Here is a 20,871-nt window from a genome sequence, read left to right on the forward strand (position 1 = left end):
CTGCAGTCAGCCACGGCTGGGTCAGCCTTCTTCTCTGGCTACTCCCTGTTCTCTCCCCTGGCCCCCGAGGTGACCCCACCTGCCAACAAAGCTCCTCTTCCCTAGGGTTGGGGAAGGCGTTTTTAAAAAAAAAACTTGGAGGCCCAAATTTCTACCTTTGAGATTTCTACCAGCTGTGTATCATGGCTCACAGCATTCACCCACATTCTACCTCTCTTGCCTTCCTCACTCTCCTCCCTCTCACACACAAGGAGCCTCCAGCAAACTTCCTGCGACATATTTCCTAATGTTTTCATTTCAACCTTGTCAGTGATGCAGTACCCAATTGTTCTTTGCTGGAAATGGTTGACACCAGCCAGACATACTTACAGAATTTCATTCCTAGATGACACACCCTTTTGCTGAATAACTACCAAACTTGTCTAGAAGTCTAATGAGTCACCATGAGCAAGATGCTCTATGCCATTTAGAGAGGAAAAAAATGCCAATAAGACTCTTATATTCAAATAGAGTTTTAAAATATTTATTAACATATAACATTCTACCATCTACTAGTAACTCTCACAGTCATTATTTTTATTTAATCCCCACAATGACCTTGTATGGTCAGTATCATTATTAGCATTTTACAGATGAAGAAACAACTAGTCATTAAAATTAAGTGACCTTGGCCAGTCCCAGATAATGAATGACAGATCAGGACTTTAACTCACTGGTGGAGAGACATTATACAATTTACTTTCAAGTTCTCCCTAAGTAGGAAAGAATCCAGTGATGTCTCATGTTTTACTATATGCCTACATTTTAAAGAATTACGAGGCTTTAGACATGCCACTTAAGCTCTCCGCGTTCCTTAGCATTTTGTTCTGTACAGTTAGGAACATAAACAGATAAAAGGCAGCCAGCCACTAGCATAGCACCCAGAAGGAAGGATAATCCAGTAAATCTCTGAGGTTTACCTGAATAATATCTGAACAATTACAACGGCCACAATTCCTTTTCTTCCAACCCTTATCCCCAACGTGGTTTTACTCACTCACACATTCATTCAGAAAATATTTGTCCAGCACCAGCCATGGGCCAGGAATTTTCAGGGGAAAAGATAAAGCCACAGGAATTGAGTGAGTTCTTCCCTAATGTCTAAGGCTTCACTGCCAATAACTTTCCCCCCTGCTCAGATTGTCAAAATTTCATGGAGAGATTAAAAGTGGCCCGATTTATGAGGCTTCTTTGTGTTCTAAAAGGCCATGAATCTATGACTTCAGACACGAGAAATGAAATTAACAGAGTGATAGAGACCTGTAGGGAGAGCACTAATAGGCAAAGGAAAAGACCAAAGCCAAAAGAAATAGCTCAGTCTTTTCCCATTAACACTTCCTCAGATGACCCAGAGCATTTTTTGAGTGTGGTCCAGAGAGAGCCGCACTTTAATAGACCCAAAAGGGGCCCCAGCCTGCCAGCCACATCTCCCCACCTTTGTGCTGTGCTGAATAGATTAATTCCAGAGCTTGATGGTCTGATCACAGCTGGGATTATGGGACCCGCCTGGGACTTTGGGTGCAGCCCAGCACCGTGCCTTTGAAATCCCAGATTTCCCAATGGCAAAGATGGGTGGTGACGCTATTTATGACTCCAGAGGTTCCATGGTGAAGATTAATGGCTTGTGTTTTGCAAAGTGTTTCTAAATCCCCCGACGAGAGCTGCTCATACAGCTGGCTGCTGTATGATTACCATTCGCTTGCTTTAAATTGGTTACTCCCACCATACTTCAAGACCCAAAAAGGACCCAGATTAAAGGCAATGCCCAGGAGTCCACTGGTGGCTTTTCCATTGCGCTTCCCCAGAGGTGACGAGCTGACAGAGGCAGAGCGCTGCTCTTCAGCACCACCTCTGCAGAGACACGTTGCATGTTCACTTTCCGATGTGGGATCAAGAGCACAAAAGTCACATTTGAACTAACAGCTGATGTCTCCCCTGAGGCCAGGCTACCGCCTGCCACCACACTGTTAGGTTTCTGGAACATTTCCGGGCTAATAACAAAATGATTTCTTATGGGACCATCAGAGGGGAAAAGACTGCGTGGAGATTTATCTTGCTATTTAGAAAAATAATTAGTAAATAAGTTTGGGTGATAATCACAGAAAATCCAAACTGATTTAAAATGTGTGGCTCCTGTGATCTGCAAATTGATTAGGAGCTATACTTACAACCTGACTACCCTTAGAAAAACGGGAACAATGCCCAGTTTTGGAATTCTATATAACAATACTATAAAATCAGTCTACTTCAGGGCTGATTTTTTTTTTTTTTTGACTGGCTGGCAATTTGAGTGACTTACACTTCAAAAGATAAAAATACATTACATTGACTCAGTAAGGAAAAAATAAAAATTACTGCATTGCTTTTCCCCTGTGAAGCATTTTCCTGGCCTTTCAAGGTTTTTTTAAGAATATCAAAAGCATCAAAATGAACAAGAGGCCATAATTCATAATTATGTGACCCAGGCATACTCTAAAAGGTTTCCACAGTACCAACGGAGCAGATTTGGAAGCTAGTCTTGAAGTGGTTCTGTGCAATGAAAATGTGCATTTGAAAAGTTCTAATGGTTTCTGGAGTTGGAGTTTTCACAAAAATAGACAGAGTAAACCCTTGCCCTACAGAATAATTAGATTTTAAATGAGTAGCTGGTAATAATGCATGAAGCAGTCACAAGAATATTACCAAATGTTATTGATTATACATACTAAATGTAGAAGTAAATTAGGAAAAAATGGTGACTTCACCAGGCCTATTTTGGATTTTTCAGTTTTCTTCACATTTAGTTACAGTCTAAGGAGCTTGAAGGATAACAGTAAGTTCTACAGCCTTTGGCTTCCAGGTTATCTTCAGCACTCCCCCTTGCATCTGTGTTTAGGAAGAAGACAAGCTCAAGAAGGCCGCCCTTTGGCAATAGCTCTTTATCTTCTTGAATAAATATCACAAGAAACTAGAAGTAATACACAATGGCTTGGCTTTCATAAGAAATTCAAAGAATATTCTTTTGATCAGCTAAAAAGGAATCAGAGATTTTTCTGCCACTTAGTATTTCACTATTCAGCATTTAGAGGTGGCCACGTTCACCAAGATACGGAATCCTGGAGGGGCGGGGGAAGGGCTGCACTTGCTGCCATCTCCGTCCGGCCTCCGACTCCCCATTAGGGTGCTGCCCATAAAAGGAGGAGATGCCACAGGAATGACAGCTGGGACCAGAGCAACAGAGGAGGCAGATGGATGGTCTCAACTACGAACATGATTATTAGGAGCCTTGTAGTAGCGCCTGGATACCTAAAAACCAGGTTACTACAAGCCTAGCAGCCCTAGAAAATGGTTAAATAACCAGTAATAATAATGATCACCTTGTCTTGAGTGTCTACCATATGATAGGCACCTTGCAAACATTATTAATATTCATAACTCCACAAGATCAGAACGATTGCTCCCAGTTTACAAATGAGAAAACTGAAGGCCAAGAAGTTAAGTCATTTGTCCCAGTACCTGTAGTTAGTGCAGTGCAGAAAAAGCCTAATTCAAACAGGCCAGCCTGACATCCATTCCAGGTACCAGACTTCCTTCCTGACCCAGCCGGTCTGAAGTGTGGCACTGTAAACCCATCTCTATGCGTCCCTGTGCACTTTTTATGTATGTGCATCTGTGTTATGTGTATAGTCTTTAAAAACAAAAACACAGAAATCACATAAAATGGCAGCCACATTTTACACAGCACATATCGAGACCTATTATCTGAGAAGTTATTGCTGTGTCACTTTCCAAATATAATATTCAGTTTGCATGACATAATGTAGATCACAGCATACTGGAATTTCGAGTGTACTTCAATAGTTCACAGGAACAACAAGAAAGAAACTAAATCATTCCAGAAAATAAAGGATAAATAAATAAACTGTGAGATAGAGTTCCTACTTGTAAGATATTTACACACTGAGAGGGCAAGACGCAACAGAATTAAATAACAAGTACTAAATAGCACATGAGTAAGTAAAAATGCATCTGTATCCGTTAGATGCTTTCGACTGCACTTAACATAAAAGCCAGTTATACTAAGGTGCTGGATGTCCGGTTCTGGCAACAGGGGTGACTAAGTGCTATGACTAATCCTCCCACCACAGACAGTATAAAATACTTAATAAGTTCTTTTTTGTCTTTTAAGTGAAAAGCTGAGCATTCCAGTTAATAATAAACATTCAGAAGGAAAACACTGGGTGGGAAAGGTGCCCAGGGAGGGGGAACACAGAAACCGCTCCCCCCCTTGAGGGATTAGCCAAACTGTTTGAACTTGAGCCATGAGGGTTTCGAGGCCTCCCAGGCCACAGGGGACAGGAATCAAAGCCATCCCAAGAGGTGAGGAACACAGAACACGGCTCCACACAGAGCAGGAACTTCCCTCCACACCCCCCCCCACCCAAAAAAAACTTCAACCTCAGAATTCATGAGGAATAGGAAAAAAAAAAAAAACAGATCTCTAAAAGGGAAATGGCCCATTTCAATCCTGGTGCGAAGTGAAAGAGGGAAAACACCGACCCCGAGAATTTCTGTATCCTCCAGCAGCCTCAGTTCCTACCTGAGTAGTCTAAAAAATTCAGCCTCACTCAGAATTTAAAATAGACCCAGGCTGGTGGTACCTACAGCTACCTGATACCAAGGCAAATCCTGGCTGAAGTTTTCTACCTTCAAGCAGAGCTCCAAGGAATGATCAAAGATAAGTTCCAAGAAATAGGAGTTCATAATACAAACAAAACAGACACAAAACACAGATGGAGACAATAGATTATGCTAGGAAAGAGGCAGTCATATCACTTAGCAGAATCAGACTTATTCATATTGGTGGGTCTTGGGGCATCAGTTCCGTGGGGTATGTTGGCTTTGGTTGTAGGTGGACACAGTAATGTCGTCTTCATGTAGTTTCTCCAGCTATAATCCACATGAGTGACATTTGCAAGTGTCTCCGCGGCCTGGACTGAGAGAGTTTGAGGCAGTGGTGGTGTGACTTTGACTGGGCTCACCTCGCTGTTTTGCAGGCACACGGTGGGTCAGCCAGCTTGGAGGTCTGGCTTGCTGGGGTTGGGGCCATGGGACTGTCACTCTAACCAGGGGCACAAGTACATTGCCCGGCCAACCTGGAAGCTTGTCTGCCAGGGGTGGCCCATGGGGATGTTTCTCAGGCCCAGGACACAGGACACAGGACACAGGTGCATGGCCGTTCAGCTGGCCTAAGGGTGTATCTGCCAAAGGCAGCCCAAGGGGCTATTTCTCAGGCCCAGGACACAGCAGCATAGCTTCTCGGCTAGCCTGGGGGCCTGCTGAGAGTGGCCCACAGGCTACTCCTCAGATCCCGGATGTGGCACAGGCTGCTTGGCTGGTCTGGGGCCATGTCTTCCAGGGGCAGCCCACAGGTTGCTTCTCAGGTCCAAGACTCGCGTGCATGGCTGCCCCGCCGGCCTGTGGGTTTGTCTGCCAGGGTGGCCCATAACTGTGGACACAGGGCCCTTTGGCAGGCCAGGGGCGTGTTTGTGGGAGGACAGGTGCCACAGGGCTGTTTCTCAGGCCCTGGGCACAGGCACATAACCACTCCACCAGCCTAGGGGTATGTCCGCTGTTCGTGGCTCAGGGACCCCTTCGGCTCAGGAGAGGGCTCACAGCAGTTTGGCTGGCTCCAGGGCACGTCTGCCCCAGGCAGGATTGCCAGATTGTTCCTCCAGCTAGAAGCATGGGCAGTGTGGCTTGGTTTCCCTGCTGTGCAGAACCAGAGTCATAGCTGATCCTGGGCCCAGGCTCCGTGCAGCTGGGGTGGTGATGTTTAGCCACCTGTGTGGGCCTGGTGGGATGAAGATGGCGCCCCAGTGCTGGAAAGTTGCAGTGGCTACTGGACCCCAGAGGAGGGCACACTCCAGAGGTGGCTCTGGGCTCAACACTGTGCCATGCTGCGGCAGCTTGGCTCACAGGAGAGGGTGAGAGGTGGGGAGTGCACAGCTCGTGCTCCGAATTCAGAGCAATGCAACTGCGTGAATCGCCAGGAGTTCTCCCAGCGGGGCTCGGTGCTTGTGAAGACCGTGGTATTCTCCTGTAGCAAGGACTGTAGGTGTTTGAGGTGGCAAGGGGGGCTGGTGGGGTTCTTCTGCTTCCCTTCTCCCCACAAGGGGAAGCCCCTCCTGTCTCCGGGCGGATCCAGTGCAGACAGAGAGGACGGGATGGAGAGCCAAGCAGGAGAACCACCCACCTACATCAGACTGTGACATCAGAGAGAAATAAATCTGTGTTGCGTGAAGTCACTGAGATTTTCAGGATTATCTGTTCCACAGAAGAGCTCAGCTTAGCCCGACTTCTACAGTCTCCATCAGTGACTTTAGACTGTACTTAAGATTTTGGAATCAGGAATGTAATTTGGAAAAGACAGATGGTTGAGGTTTAATTCTTCTAAGATGCGCACATCCTTCATTTATATAATCATCCTCAATCCATCTCCCAAATACACACAGAAATACACACTGCAGTTTGGTATCTTTTCTTGAGTCCACTAAGCATCCTGGCTCCCTAAGAGATGCTCCTTTCTCAGGGCAGCCTGCTCACATCAATTCTATTTCATCCTTTCAATGCAGCATTTAAGAAGCTGAAAACAGAGAAGGAGGACAGGATAGGTTTAAAACACAAATTTAAATGATAGTAAGAAAAAGAGCATCATCAGAAGGTTTTATGTAATACATACTGGAAGAGTCCTCTATTTTTCAGCACTAAAAATCTTATCATATCCATTGTATCATTTCAAATGCTCTGGTAAGAATTCAATAATCCATTGCTATAAAAAGTATGCCAAACTAAAAATATTTGAGATCTCCAAATGAGCACTTTCTTGACTAGAAAAATCCCAGGCACCTACATTATCTCAACTGTGTAAAAGTAAACTGTGAAAGAGTAAAACATTGAAGAGGAAAAAAGGGTAAACACTTGGATTTTATCACTTCAGGCGCCAATCTGTATGGTTTTCCCACTTCGGTCTACTTGGGTATAATGCAGGGGCTGATCTGAACTCACCCGAGCTGCTCCAGCCCTCCACCTGGAGACGTTTAGCACTGAGCCAGCCCTCCTATGAGGATGCTTAGGGAGGGAGCTGCTGGGATGCCAGTGTAACCTGAGCTCCCTTTACTGACACTCCGACCTAGGATGCTGTATCCCCAAATGACACCTAATTTCCTATGTGGACCCTAAATCTCCCCCCACCCTAAGTTCTTAGCATTAACTTTCTGCTTTTGAGTTAATAGGAATTTTTCATTGGACCCTATTGCAAGCTATTGTTACTTAGATTTATTCTTGCTAGCCCTGCCCTCCTCCCCCTGAAAAACCATCCCCTCTAAAGTTAGGGACCATGACCAAGTATGTTTAATAATACCCGAGTATTTATCATATATTATTTATGCATAACAAATACAAAATAATGAACACGTGGTGTTTTGTCACTTAAGGAACCAAAGAAAAATGATCTGCAAAAGTTAATAAACCTTTTTTAAAGACTGAAGCCAGAAAGCATACAGTCAAAGCTTTGGTCTCAAAGGACATTCTAGAGATAACGATCAGGCCAAATGCTCCGTGGTTTTCCTACAGTATCCTTAAACCACCACAACCATACTTTCAGGTAGGTGCTATTACCAGCCCCACTCTGTAAATGAGGAAACTGAAACCTAAAGAAGTTAGGAAACTTGTCCAGAGTTTCCAGGCTAGGAAGTGGCAAAGTCGCTGCTGTCTGACATTTAATTTAAGGAATCAAATATCCCAGGGTGTAACGGGAGCGAGATGATTTCTGGGCTGACAGAGCCCGTGATGCTGCTATACCGTCTAGGGCCTCCCAGGCCGGGCGGGGGGAGAGCACCTGCTCGGGAGGGACTCGAGCACGCGTGGGTGTGACGGTGGAGGCCGGGGAAGAGGGTCTAGCCAGGACGGCATCACCCACGTCGGCCCACACACAGGCAGCAAGGATACAGAAGCAGAACCTAAGGTTCGTTCTTCCACCAGTAAATCAAGAAGGACAAATGTGAACTTCGTGACTTTCGGTGTCAGCCAAACGCTAGCAAAGCTAATCTAAGAACTGAGGGCACACACAAGGGGACCCCATTTCTGTGACGCCTAGACTGCCAGGCCTGGGCCGTGGGGAGGGTCAGCAGGGCTCTCAAACTTCCGAAAGGAGTCCGACCAGCTGCTGCCGTCTCCCCAGCGCCGGACACACCCAGCCTCCCTTCCCGTTCCCAGGCTCTCTCTCCAGCATCACAGTTAAATCAACCTGAGTTTTGCACGGTTCCTTATTGTTCTAAATCTCCACTGTGGTGTATTCAGAATGACAGTGAAGAATAAGATTCTATTTCCTTGTACAGGTTTAAAAAAAAAGGTGAGACTAAACTGAAATACTCTACTTGGTCCAAGACACATACAATTACGTACTCATTTACTTAAGTAATATGTGACATTTAAAGACTAGATTGTACATCAATTCGCAAGCCATGCATTGAATAAGAGCACCCTCAGCAGGCCACAGCTAACTCATTGAGCTACACAGTAGTAACAGTGTTAAACTGTTGCTTGGCTTCCAAAAGGAGAAAGTTGTGCAACAATAAGCAAAAATTGCAGAAGCATATGCCAACTATCCCAAAATTGTCCCCCAAAGTCATCTTACCCAAATTATCATTTAAGAAAGGCAATTGCTGAGCAATGTTTCATGTGTAGGTAGGGTAAAGAACACTAAACTCAAAATGTTTTAGTTTAAGTTCTACCACTAACTGTGTGACTTTCAGCAAGTCAGGAGGTTCATGGACCTCCCTTAGCCTCTATTTACTCATCTCTAAAATGGGTATAACCCTTACTAAGTCTACCTCATTAGGATCAAATAAGACATGTTACAAAGTCCTATAAAGTAAAATACAAAAGCAAAATGTAAGTTCAGGTATTGTAAGTATTATATTTATTGAAATGACATAACATGAAGAATTACTTCATTTTGTCAGATCATGAAGGTAATACTTGACAAAAAACACATCTGCTATCTCTGTGTGACAGGCATCCAAATGTGAATACCAGAAATTGCATACTTTGCAACTATTTAAATTTATGATGAAAAATTTTAGATGTCAACTTAAAAAAATATGTGGAGTACATGGCTGCTTTTGTTTGTTTGTTTTTCCAAAATGCTTGGAGAGGGTGTGTAAGCAAAAATGTTTAAAGATCACTGGCCTAAATAAGAAAGGCATCTTTGATTTTGGCGAGTGCCCGGGTGGAAGTACAACCCCTCTGCCAAATTAGAATTGCCCTAATAGTTGGCTCTCTGTTTTTGGATTTACTAAGGCACACAGTGCCTCTGTTTGCTTGGCAGATCACCTTATGGAGGTTTCTAGAAGTGGACACGGTGAGTCAAGGCTCCTGGGTTCCCTGGTGTTTTCCTGGGACCCTCACGAATGTCCATCCCCTGAGTCTGCGCTAAGTAGCTGAGCTGACCAAAAGAGAAACCAGCATGGAGAACGCGATGGCATTTATGGGTCTCCTTGTGTGGTCAATTAAAGGAAAGGGAAGGGCCGTGGGAAGTTGCAGGGAAAGAGGCAAAAGGAAAGGTGAAAACAGGCCTGTCTGAGCCTGAATGAGTTACAGAGGAGAACAAGGCAGACGAGAATGACGATAAGGAAGGAGCTTCTTCCCAGCTCTCATTTCCTTCCTCTATAAAAGCCCTGAGTGGCGTTTTTCATTCCTCCCCAGCGCGGCTGCAGCTGGCTTTCTCCTCCAGAGCTGTGCTCTGTGCTCCCTCTGCTGGCTCTGACATACCAGTTAGATGTAAAAACCAACTGTAATACAACACAATGCCTACACTGGGGTGCCCGTCCGTGTTTACCACCTACACAGCCTCTCTTGAATTTGGCTACACTTCCAAGCAAAGATTCAACCTCTTTTGTATTAGCAAAAAAAAAAAAAAAAAAAAGCAGACATAGGAGTAAAATGGTTAAATAAACTATTGTACTTCATACTATGAAATGCAGCCACTTAAACCGTGTCCATGACTGTATAAGACACCGAGGACAAAAAGATGGGTAACATTTGGCCTCTGTGCACCGGAAACTTACAAGCTAGAGAGGAGAGACTGACATATAACACATTTCTCAGATGGAAGAGTTTCAGGAAATTTCTGTAACACGGGCCTTAAATGATGACTCAAATATGTTCAACGAACGTACAGTCACCTCACATAGGCCGGGTGCACTTTCTTAAATGTGCATCTTACTGGATAAATTTGGTTAAACGACAATATGAAACGATAATGGTCATAACTGCCATCCATTCTGAATACCTGCCAGGAGCCAGTCACACGTGCTCTGTGCTTTATATGCTTTAGCTCATTTTATACGTTAGGTTCAAAGATGAGGCTAAGGGAAAAATTGTGGTTCAGAGATGCAAAGTCAGGATTCAACTCCAGGTCTGCCTGACTCCGGAGTCCCTTCAATCTCTTCCCGCGACACCACCCTGCACCATTACCCAGTTTCCACAACAAGCACTGTTACCTGAGTTCCCCTCCACCGATCGCTGAGAGTAGCAGAAAAGCCTAATATAACAGTCAACAGGCCGGGCGCGGTGGCTCACGCCTATAGTTCCAGCTTCTTGGGAGGCCGAGGCGGTGGGAGGATAGGGGCAGCTCAGCGGTTCGACACCAGCCTGAGCACAGTGAGACCCCCATCTCCGCAAAAAAAAATTACAAAAAAGACAAAAAAAATACTCAAAAACCAACAAAACCCAGCCGGGCGCTCTGGCAAGCGCCTGTGGTCCCAGCTACCCGGGAGGCTGAGGCAGGAGGATGGCTCACAGCCCGGGACCTGGAGCTTGCGGTGACCCACCCCTCACTGCACTCTACCCAGGACACCGAGTGACACTCTGTCTCCACAAAAAAAAAAAAAGATTTCCTTTATATAGGAAGATACGAGAGTCAACGAGGCATTTTTCTCAGGACCTACAGTCCAGATCAGCTTTACTGCTTCCTTGTCAAATCCTATTTGACTCCACTGGGTTAAAGGAAACTGAATGGACTACCTGTTTTCACCTCCTGCCAGTCACCCAGAGGGACACTCACTGTCTTTCCTTTAAGGTTATACCATCGGGAGCAAGAAAGTAATTCTCATTAATGTACTTATCACGATAAGGATTGCAATTGCATATCTACTATACGATCGTATTTTGCACAGTTACTTCATTTTAACCTCACAACCATCCCCATTTTTTTTCTTTATTTTTTTTTAAAGCCTCCCCTGGGGTCCAACTATCCCCATTTCACAGATTATGAAACTGAGTCTCACAAAGGTTAAGTTACAGTAAAAGGTACACAGTAAACGGCAATGCCTATCTTTGAATCCAAGTCTGTCTCACTTCAAGGGCCACGCTCTTTCCACTCCACCACAGTATCTTAGTGATGAAAACATACAGGCTTATCTGAAGGTCACAGTTTAAAACATTCATGTCAAAGCGAACAAAGTCTAGGATAACCGGTCCTTCTACCATTCCTTCCACTCTCACCTCCTACCCTCTCGCCCATACACCTTGTCTCTGCCACACATTCCCAAATCCTACCTAAGTCCCTTCAGGCCTTTACGAAGCTGTTTGCTGCACTGTCCTATCCTTCCTTACCCCCATTCGGAGGATGCCAACCCCTCCTCCGAGTCGGACGGTGGCTTTGAGAGGCTCGCTCGCCCCTCCGGCTTCTGCAACACTGTCAACCTTCGCACCACGGCGCACGCGTGTCCCTTGAGACCGGCCCTTGTCCGCACGTGCCTCTGCAACTACCGCTGTTACAGAATTACAGAATTACCAGAACACGGACGTCTCAGAACCCGGGCCTGCGTCTCCCCGTAGCCAGGAATCTAGGGTATTCAGTGCACAGTAGGAGTTCAACAGACGCTTGTTGCATTAATGCATGAATTTTGTTTAAATCAAGGCCTACGCTTCACATGTCCGAGACAAGCAGAAAAGCACTATGAAGGACACTGGCTCTCGGCAAACCGCTGTACGGATAACCACGAAGGAGGAAGGCTCCGCCCCGCAAAGCAGGTGTTGCCAGAGGCCCCGCCCCCAGCTCGGCTCAGGCCCCGCCCCTCTCCCCGCCCACCATCGCTGCTCGCGCCTGCGCAGACTCTGCCCCCTGCCGGAGCTCCGCCTCGTCGCCGCCCTGAGGCGATCGCGGGCGGTTTGGTCCCGCTCCGCCCACTATGACGATCACCTACAGCTGCATTGCTAATGGGCGAGCAGTCCTAGCGGAGCTGGCCCTGACCGGCGGCTGCTATCAGGTACCTCTGGGTCGCGCCTCCGCCTCCGCTGGTCCCGCTCCTTGACGGTGGCGCCCGCCGGGCCCGCCCCTCAGGCCGCGACGCTGAGGGCCGGCCGGAAGGCCCCGCCCCGCGAGAGGCCCCGCCCCGCGAGAGGCCCCGCCCCGCGAGAGGCCCCGCCCCGCGAGAGGCCCCGCCCCGCGAGAGGCCCCGCCCCGCGAGAGGCCCCGCCCCGCGAGAGGCCCCGCCCCGCGAGAGGCCCCGCCCCGCGAGAGGCCCCGCCCCGCGAGAGGCCCCTGGGCAGGAGCCTCTTTGAGACGTTTCTCAATTTCTCCTTGAACCCTTGGCTATGCCCAGGCTGATTTACATCCCTCTACCAAACTACTTACCAGGCTGAATTAGAATTTTCATTTACTTATCTATCTCTGCCATCACACTTCAGGACAGGGACTGTCTTCATCTCTGTCTTTCCAGCGTCCAATGCCTAGTGTATCCTAGGTTCTCAATAAACGTTTGCTTAATTGGTTAATTAAGAAGGGAGAGAGAAAGGTGACAGCTTCCTTAAGCCAAGTGGCGCCTCTCTCGGAATCGTACAGGAAGGTAAGAAAGCATTACTAGAAGGGGGTGGGACAGGATATCATTGGAGGAGAGGGTTAAAGGTTTGGCACGACTGCTGTGCAGAAAGCTGACGAGGGAGCAGATTATGTAGTACAACCTATATTTGTACACTTATATGTATATACATATATTATTTTAATGTTTTTCTTCAGATTCATATGAATATTTTATGACCACTTGCCTGTTACCATGCATTATGAATCACCACCCATTAGTTCTCCTAGTAAACTGCTCGGCCTTAATAAACTAATTAGAACATTGGTAAATTTAGGAGGGGAATAATGAAAGACACTACAATCTTCTACAAAGTAAATGCCGACAATTTATTTTTAGGAAGCAGTGGCTAAAGTGCTTAGACTAGTGCTTCTTAGAGCTGAACCAAAGACCATAATTCAAATGGAAAGGTAAGGTATGTTCTAATATAAGTTTAATTTTGAACAATTATCGGCTCATAATTCTGACGATGACAAAAATACCCGCTGCACATACTCTTGACTGAATCCTCAGAAAACAGAACTTCCATATGTAAAAGTATAAAATCATGATTGGGAATGATAAACACCAAATTGAAGTTAGTGGTTACCTCTTTGAAGAGAAGGAGGAATAACAAAATCGAGGAAGGATATACAGGGGATATATATTAATTGTATGTGTAACATTTTAACTGGGTAGTAGGTCTAAAAGTGTTCTTGTTATGTTATTCTCCGTACTTGTTTGGTAGACCCAAAACATTTCATTAATAAAAAATGAAATGTCCACTTTAAAATAACTTTAATAAGACCAGGAATAGCGGCCATCACTCTTAGGCTTTACTTGGGACATTACATAATATGGCCTAAATCACTCTTGAAAACATTTGCTAAATAAAGAAACAGGTGGGCAGAAAGAGAGCTTCTGTTATTTTTAGGCTCTTCATTTTTTTTCTTTTGGTTTTTTATTTATTTATATTTCAAAATATTAAGGGGGCATGAATGTTTTTGTTACATGGACAGCTTTTGTAATGCTTGAGTCAGGGCTGTAAGTGTGCCCATCACCCAAATAGTGTTCACTGTACCCGTTAGGTAAATTTTTGCCCCTTCTCTCCTTCCCCTCCTCACGTTTGATTTTCAATGACTTTTACTTCCCTCTGTGCACGTATGTGCCCCTCGGTTAGTTCCAATTTCTTAGAGAGTACATGTGGTGTTTGTTTTTCCATTCTCGAGATACTTCATTCACTTAGGATAATGATCTCCAGTTCCTTCCAAATTGCTGTGAAAGGCATTAATTCATCCTTTTTTATGGCTGAGGAATACTCCGTGGTATACATATACCACATTTTGTTAATCCACTCATGAATTGATGGGCACTTGGGTTGATTCCACATCTTTGCAGCTGTGAATTGTGCTGCAATAAATATTTGAGTACAGGTGTCTTTTTGATAAAATGACTTATTTTCCTTTGGATAGATACTCAGTAGTGTGATTGCTGGCTCAAATGGTAGATCTACTTTTAGTTCTCTGAGAAATCTCTATACTGTTTTCCATAGACGTTGTACTAATTTGCAGTCCCAACAACAGTATGTAAGCATTCCTGTCTCTCTGTATCCACACCAGCATCTATTGTTTTTGGACTTTTTAATAAAAGCCATTCCAACAGGGGTAAGTTGCTATCTCATTGTGGTTTTAATTTGCATTTCCCCAATGATTAGTGACATTGAGCAACATAAACTGGGGAAAAGAAGCCCTATTCAATAAATGGTGCTGGGAAAATTGGATAGCCACATGCAGAAGAATGAAACAAGACTGTTATCTCTCACCATTTACAAAAATTAGTTCAAAATGGATAAAAGACTTGGCACTCTAGCCCAGGTGACAGAGCAAGACTCCATCTCAAAAAAAAAAAAAAAAAAAAATGGGTAAAAGACATAAATGTAAGGGACAAAACCATAAGATTTCTAGAAGAAAATGTAGGAAAAACTCTTCTAGATATCAGCTTAGGCAAAGAATTTATGACTAAGACCCCAAAGGCAATTACAGCAACAATAAAAATAAATAAATAAATAAATAAATAAATAAATAAATAAATAAGACTTGATTAAATTAAAAGGCTTCTGTACAACTAAGGAAATAATCAACAGGCAAATAGACAACCTACAGAATGGGAGAAAATATTCATATACTATACATCCAATAAAAGGTTAATATCCAGAATCTACAAAGAACTCAAACAAATCAGCAAGAAAAAAACAAAACAAATAACCCCATTAAAAAGTGGGTGAAGCACATGACCAGAAGTTTTTTTTAAAGAAGATAGACAAATGGCCAAGAAACACATAGGCTCTTTATGTTTGTTTTTTTAAGACTCAGTTTGTTTTAACCTTTTTATCATAAGTAAAAGAGAGATACAAGAAATCACATCAAACAAATACATAACTTTTTTGTGAAGTGTTACGAGGGACATCCTCCAACAGCAACCACCACCTCAGCCAAAGGAAACAGAACCCTGGTAGCCACCCCCAAAACCCCCTACCGTGTGTCTTGTCCCATTCACTGCTCCCTCCCTCCCCAAAATCAGCCACAATCCCAACTTCTATAGTAGTCATTTCTCTGTTTCTTCATTGCTTCAGCACCCAAATTTGCATCCTCAGATGATAGCCCCATCCTGCCCATTTTTTAGTTTGATGTGTTTTAAGTCTCTTTAAATCTATAAATTCCCCCTCCATCGCTTTGTTTCCCTTAGAGTCTACTGTGGAGGAATCTAGAGTTTCCCACAGTATAAGTGTGCTGATTGCATACACAAAATGCAGTTCATCATTCCAGGCAGGTGGATCCAAAGGCTCAATCCCTTCAGCAAGACTACAGTGTAGGTGTTTTCCACCAGATGGTCCTTAATATCTGACTGTATCTCCTTTTGAAATGCTATCAGTCATCAATACTCATTGCTAGGCCCTAGAGCCATTAATTCATTGGGGATCACAAAATGGTGATAATCTAGTTTTGTTTTCACAAACAAAATTAGCTGAAATGATTTTTAAAAAGAGACATTTTTCCCATTTGCTATTTGTTTACCTATATCATACGTTCCAATTTGAAGTTTTTGAAGACCTCATTTCTAAACTCCAGACAGATATCCAACCGCGTGGTCCACATCTCTGTTTGGATGCCTATCAGCAGCCTATCAGAGAAATTTAACAAAGAAATGGAAATAATTTAAAAAATCGAGAGAAATTCTGAAACTTAAGGATTCAAATGACAAACTGAGAAATGTATCCGAGTCTCTCGACGGTAGAAAAGACCAAGCAGAAGAAAGAATTAATGAGCTTGAAGATAAGCTATTTGAAAATACACAGTTGGAAAAGAAAAAAGAATGAAGCATGCCTACAAGATCTAGAAAATAGCCTCAAAAGGGCAAATCTAAGAGAGTGGACACAATTCACAATTCATGGTTCTCACATTTAAAGAGCTCACATAATAGGGAAGCAGTGGGAATGGCTAAAATAATGATTAATATACTGTTTCACTTATGTTAAGTGAAATAAGCCAAGCACAAAAAGACAAATCTCACATGTTCTCACTCACATGTGCGATCTAAATATTGCAAATAATTGATCTCATGGAGACAGACAGTAGAATGATGAGAGACTGGGAAGGGAAGTGGTGAGGGGAGGACAAAGTGAGGATGGTTAATGGGTGCAAAAATGTAGTTAGATGGTTAGATAGAATGAACAATATCTGATAGCACAACAGAGTGACTATACTCAGCAATAAGTTAGGCTATACTTTAAAGGATCAGATAAGGTGCACTGTAACAAACTATGGGATGTTTAATTCCCCCTTCCCTGACTCATCCTATTCTCTAGAATATTTGGTTTCGGCAGTTTCCAACTTTTAAATTCTAATCTATAATAGAAGGCCAAGAAGTGCCCAATTAAATATGTCTACCTAAAAATACAGGGATAGTAAAAATCAGAAAACATAGCATTTTCTATTTGGTCAGACTCTTGATTCAGTCTTGGAATGTGAGTGACTTCTATCAAAGCCATTTTGAATATATATGTAAGACCAAATTATTAGTTTTCCCTTTAATGTAATTTATTGTTGATTCAATTTTAAATACATATTCAAATTTTATAGACTTTTGATTTAACACAGCTTACTTTAACTTTTCAGATATATGAAAGACCTTCCAATTATTCTGATTATAACAAGTTATCTGTAGAGTTTTTATACCACTAATGAGAGCTTGAAAAATGAAATTAAAAAAAAAAAAAGAAAAATGAAATTAAATTCTCTGTGCGGGTACTTAATTGCTTCAATATCATCATGTAAACAAATGTATCCTTTTCAAAGCTATGTCTACCACACTCTCTTTATTGATGGAATCACTTATGTATGTGCCACAGACAATGCTTTGGATACTTTGGCACCATCCGCATTTCTTAAAAAAGTAAGTACTCTTTTATACTACTGTAAGGACTTTTCCAGTTCCTAAAATCATGACGTCTCTGTTTCATAGTTTATTAGTAATAGTGTCACTAACCAAAAGCAGATCACTCATCGGCTGTCTGTAAAGCAGAGCCGTTCACGACCCTCAGAGATTTCTTACCCTCATCCCTCATCTGTCTCCTGCTTCCACGCTTTGTAAGGAACATCCACTCAGACATACTAGAAACTATCTATTTATTCTGTTTTTAAAACTAAGAAAAAAAATCAAGCTATACGATTATATTAATATAATTTTTAAGTACAACATGTATTTAATTTATAAATAATTATATACGTGAGGAGATATGTGATCACAATATTTTGAGATCAGTATTCTAAAGGCATTTGTGTTAGAGTATACGAATCACTTAAATGAAAAGAAACATTTTTTTTTTTTAATCAAGACATACGATCCCCAGGAAAAGTTTTAACTGAGAATTGCCAGCAAATATAAACAATGGTAAATAGAGTATTTATGTGTATGTTCCTATGTAGATACATCAGATTTTATAAGTATCTTACAGGGTAATTAACCTTCTCAGTAGATATCACGTGTTGCTCATATCACCCTGAGTTGATCTCTGAGCAGGGGAGTTCATTAAAGGTAGTCTTTGAGACAGACTAGAGCTAAACCATTATACTGGTAATTCCATGGTTGAGACAGTATTTTAAAAAGTAATGATACCAATCTTCTAATTTATGTACAAATATATAATGCAGGATAAATATTTTTAAAAATATACTAATGGTCTAAGAACTGCTGCCAGAAAGAGAAAAAAATAAATAAAAAATTAAAAAAAGAAAGAAAAATATACTAATGGAAAAATCAGTCAGCTATACTATATTTACGAATACAGCAGTTATCTCTACATACATTCATGAATCATGCATTTATTTTATCTGTTTATTGTGTATTGACTTGTTTTAACATAACTCCAATTAGAACCACATATAAAGTCAAGGATTATAAAGCCTAAATATTGTGATTCACTCCACAGTTACACCTAGACAGTTGCTACAGTCCAGATGCTAAACAGTGAGCCATTTAACTAAATATACCCTGAATTTTTTTTCTCTCTGCCCCTTATGACAAGACAGCCAAACTTTACCACCCTTCTAAATCCAGGTGACACAAAATTGCTAACCATGTAGTTATTACTACTGTTTCTGAAAAATATAACATTAAGTACAGAATTCTTCCTTGAGATTTTGAAACGTCCTGGGATTTGAAAAGACAGTGTCAGGACATTTAGTTAGCATCGTTTTATTATTGTTTAATGGATTTTGAGGGTAGAGGTAGGAGAGGGAAATGAAGGCACGATTTAGAAGATATCAAGGACCCATCTTTCCTTGTCTGCCAGAGGCAAACATCTGCTCTTGCCCTCCAGCCCTCAGACAGACCAAAGGGTCAAGGCAGCTCCTGGGGTCCCCTGTGTGGGTACCACTGGCACAAGCACAGGTTTCATAAACACCACAGCTTTACATGGGAAGGGGATGCCCGGCCCCCAAAAAGCCAAGAGCGTTGTGCTTTCGTTTATTTTCAGGTTTCTACCAGACTTTGCTTCAAATGAACATTTGCTCTGTAACTCCCCAGTTGAAATGATCTATACAGGTTAAATAGTTCCATTAATTTTCCCAGGTCAGCGATACTTTTACAAGAAATCCTTTGATGTCACAAGAATATTTTTCTCCAACCCATGCAGTTGCTGCAGATTTTCAACAAGTATTAGGAAAGTATATGGTATGTAACCTCAGACCTCACTCCTAAACATTACTAGTGTCACAGCTGACAAATCAGTTAGCAATTATGAGTTATGGGCTATAAAGATGAATGATATAGAACTAGCTCTATATAATAATGAGGAATGATATCCATCATATTTTGATAAGCTAATAAAGCAAGATAGAGGACGTATGTGTGGTCTACTATTACTTATTTTTGAATAACAGTATTTCTATATTTATTTTATAAAAATAGTATTTTTATATTTTAATAGTATTTATGTATAACATATTTGCATTTTCTATGCAAATATTTAAGAAAGAGGGAGTGAATACAAATATATGTATTTGTTTACTTACAGTGTTTTCAAAAGGGCAAAGGAAGGATAAATCAAAAACATTTAAACGGTTACCTATGTGGGGGTGGGGGAGAAAGAAGGGTTGAGCTGACAGGAATGGAAACGAGGCCTGTGTGAAACTTGGTTTGCAAATTTGTGGAATCACGTAAGGGTGTTACACAATTATAAAATACCACAGAGTTAAAAGTTTTCAAAGTAGTCCCTACTAAGTGAAACGGACAGTCACAAAAGGACAAAACTACACGATTCCACTTATGTAACAGTCAAATTTTATGGAGACAGGAAGCAGAAGGGCAGGGGCCAGGGCCGGGGGCAGGGGAAACAGGCAGTCAGCGTTTGGGGTGTGCGGAGGTTCAGCTTGGGAAGATGAAACAGTTATGGTGATCAACAGTGATGGCAGTTGTACAACAATGTGAGTGTACGTAATGTCACTGAACTGTACACTTCAAAAGGGTTAAAATGGTAAATTTGATGTTATGTACATTTTACTATTATAAAATTTTTCTCTAATGTTTGAAGTAATCCCTAAAACTCAAAAGCAAAATGAAAAAAAAAAAAAGAAAGAAAAAAAGAACCTAACTGTGTATTGAGTTAATGGCTTAAAAGACAATGAAAATTTATTTCAAGTGATTCCAAAACACAGTAATTTTATTGTATAGTCCTAATGGGATTGGACAATTTAAAAAGAACTAAAAATAAACCTTAAGGTCTTTATTTTCAAGAGTTTCATGGTTAGTAATAATATTGGTATTGCTATTCCGAAATCAGTTTATATACATATAGATATATTACTTTAAATAATTGAGTTCATGTTAAGAATCAAGATTTTCAGCAAGAAGAATTACAAATATAAAAAGCAGGTTTTTTGAGATGAGAAGGTCTACCATATTTCCTCCTTTGCCAGCAAAGTAAACTCTCTTTCCTTCCTCCTCAAACCGCCTGTCCTCGTTCTTCTCTGGCCTCGTGGACAAGCACCGAGTTTTCGGAGCATGCGTGCAGAGAAGGCTTTTGTGTCCTTGCTTCACCTTTTTGACATAAGAGGGTGGCCGTTTCTGCACGTGGACCCCATAAGAGGGCACAGAGCTCACCTGTGCAGGAGCCGGTTTCTCCTTTCATACTCCTGCCTCCTCCCACAGCCCGTTAAATATGTCTACTTGGCATCTCGCTCAGTGTAAGTTCCTGTTCCCATTGCCCCTGCCTTAAAGCGTGTGTTCCTGGTGTCTGCCTGGGACTTAGCTGTCCGGCCTGTGGGAATGACCCCCCACAGGCTGTAACACTTTATGAGAAATAAAGCTCTCCTTTCCAAAAAAAAAAATTAAAAAATTTAAAAAAAATGAAATAAAATAAAATCAAAGAAGTCAACCAAGTAGTAAAACC

General features: G+C 42.3%; 1 long non-coding RNA gene across 1 annotated transcript; it reads left to right on the forward strand.

The window, feature by feature from the left end:
* Positions 1 to 12,212: 12,212 nt before the first annotated feature.
* On the forward strand, positions 12,213 to 17,298 carry LOC123627380. The gene is made up of 3 exons (XR_006731262.1): positions 12,213 to 12,353; positions 13,284 to 13,354; positions 17,279 to 17,298. It is a non-coding gene; the product is annotated as an uncharacterized LOC123627380 (long non-coding RNA).
* Positions 17,299 to 20,871: the final 3,573 nt, after the last annotated feature.

Source organism: Lemur catta, chromosome 24 (assembly GCF_020740605.2).
Source record: "Lemur catta isolate mLemCat1 chromosome 24, mLemCat1.pri, whole genome shotgun sequence".
In the NCBI taxonomy this organism is placed as follows: Eukaryota; Metazoa; Chordata; class Mammalia; order Primates; family Lemuridae; genus Lemur; species Lemur catta.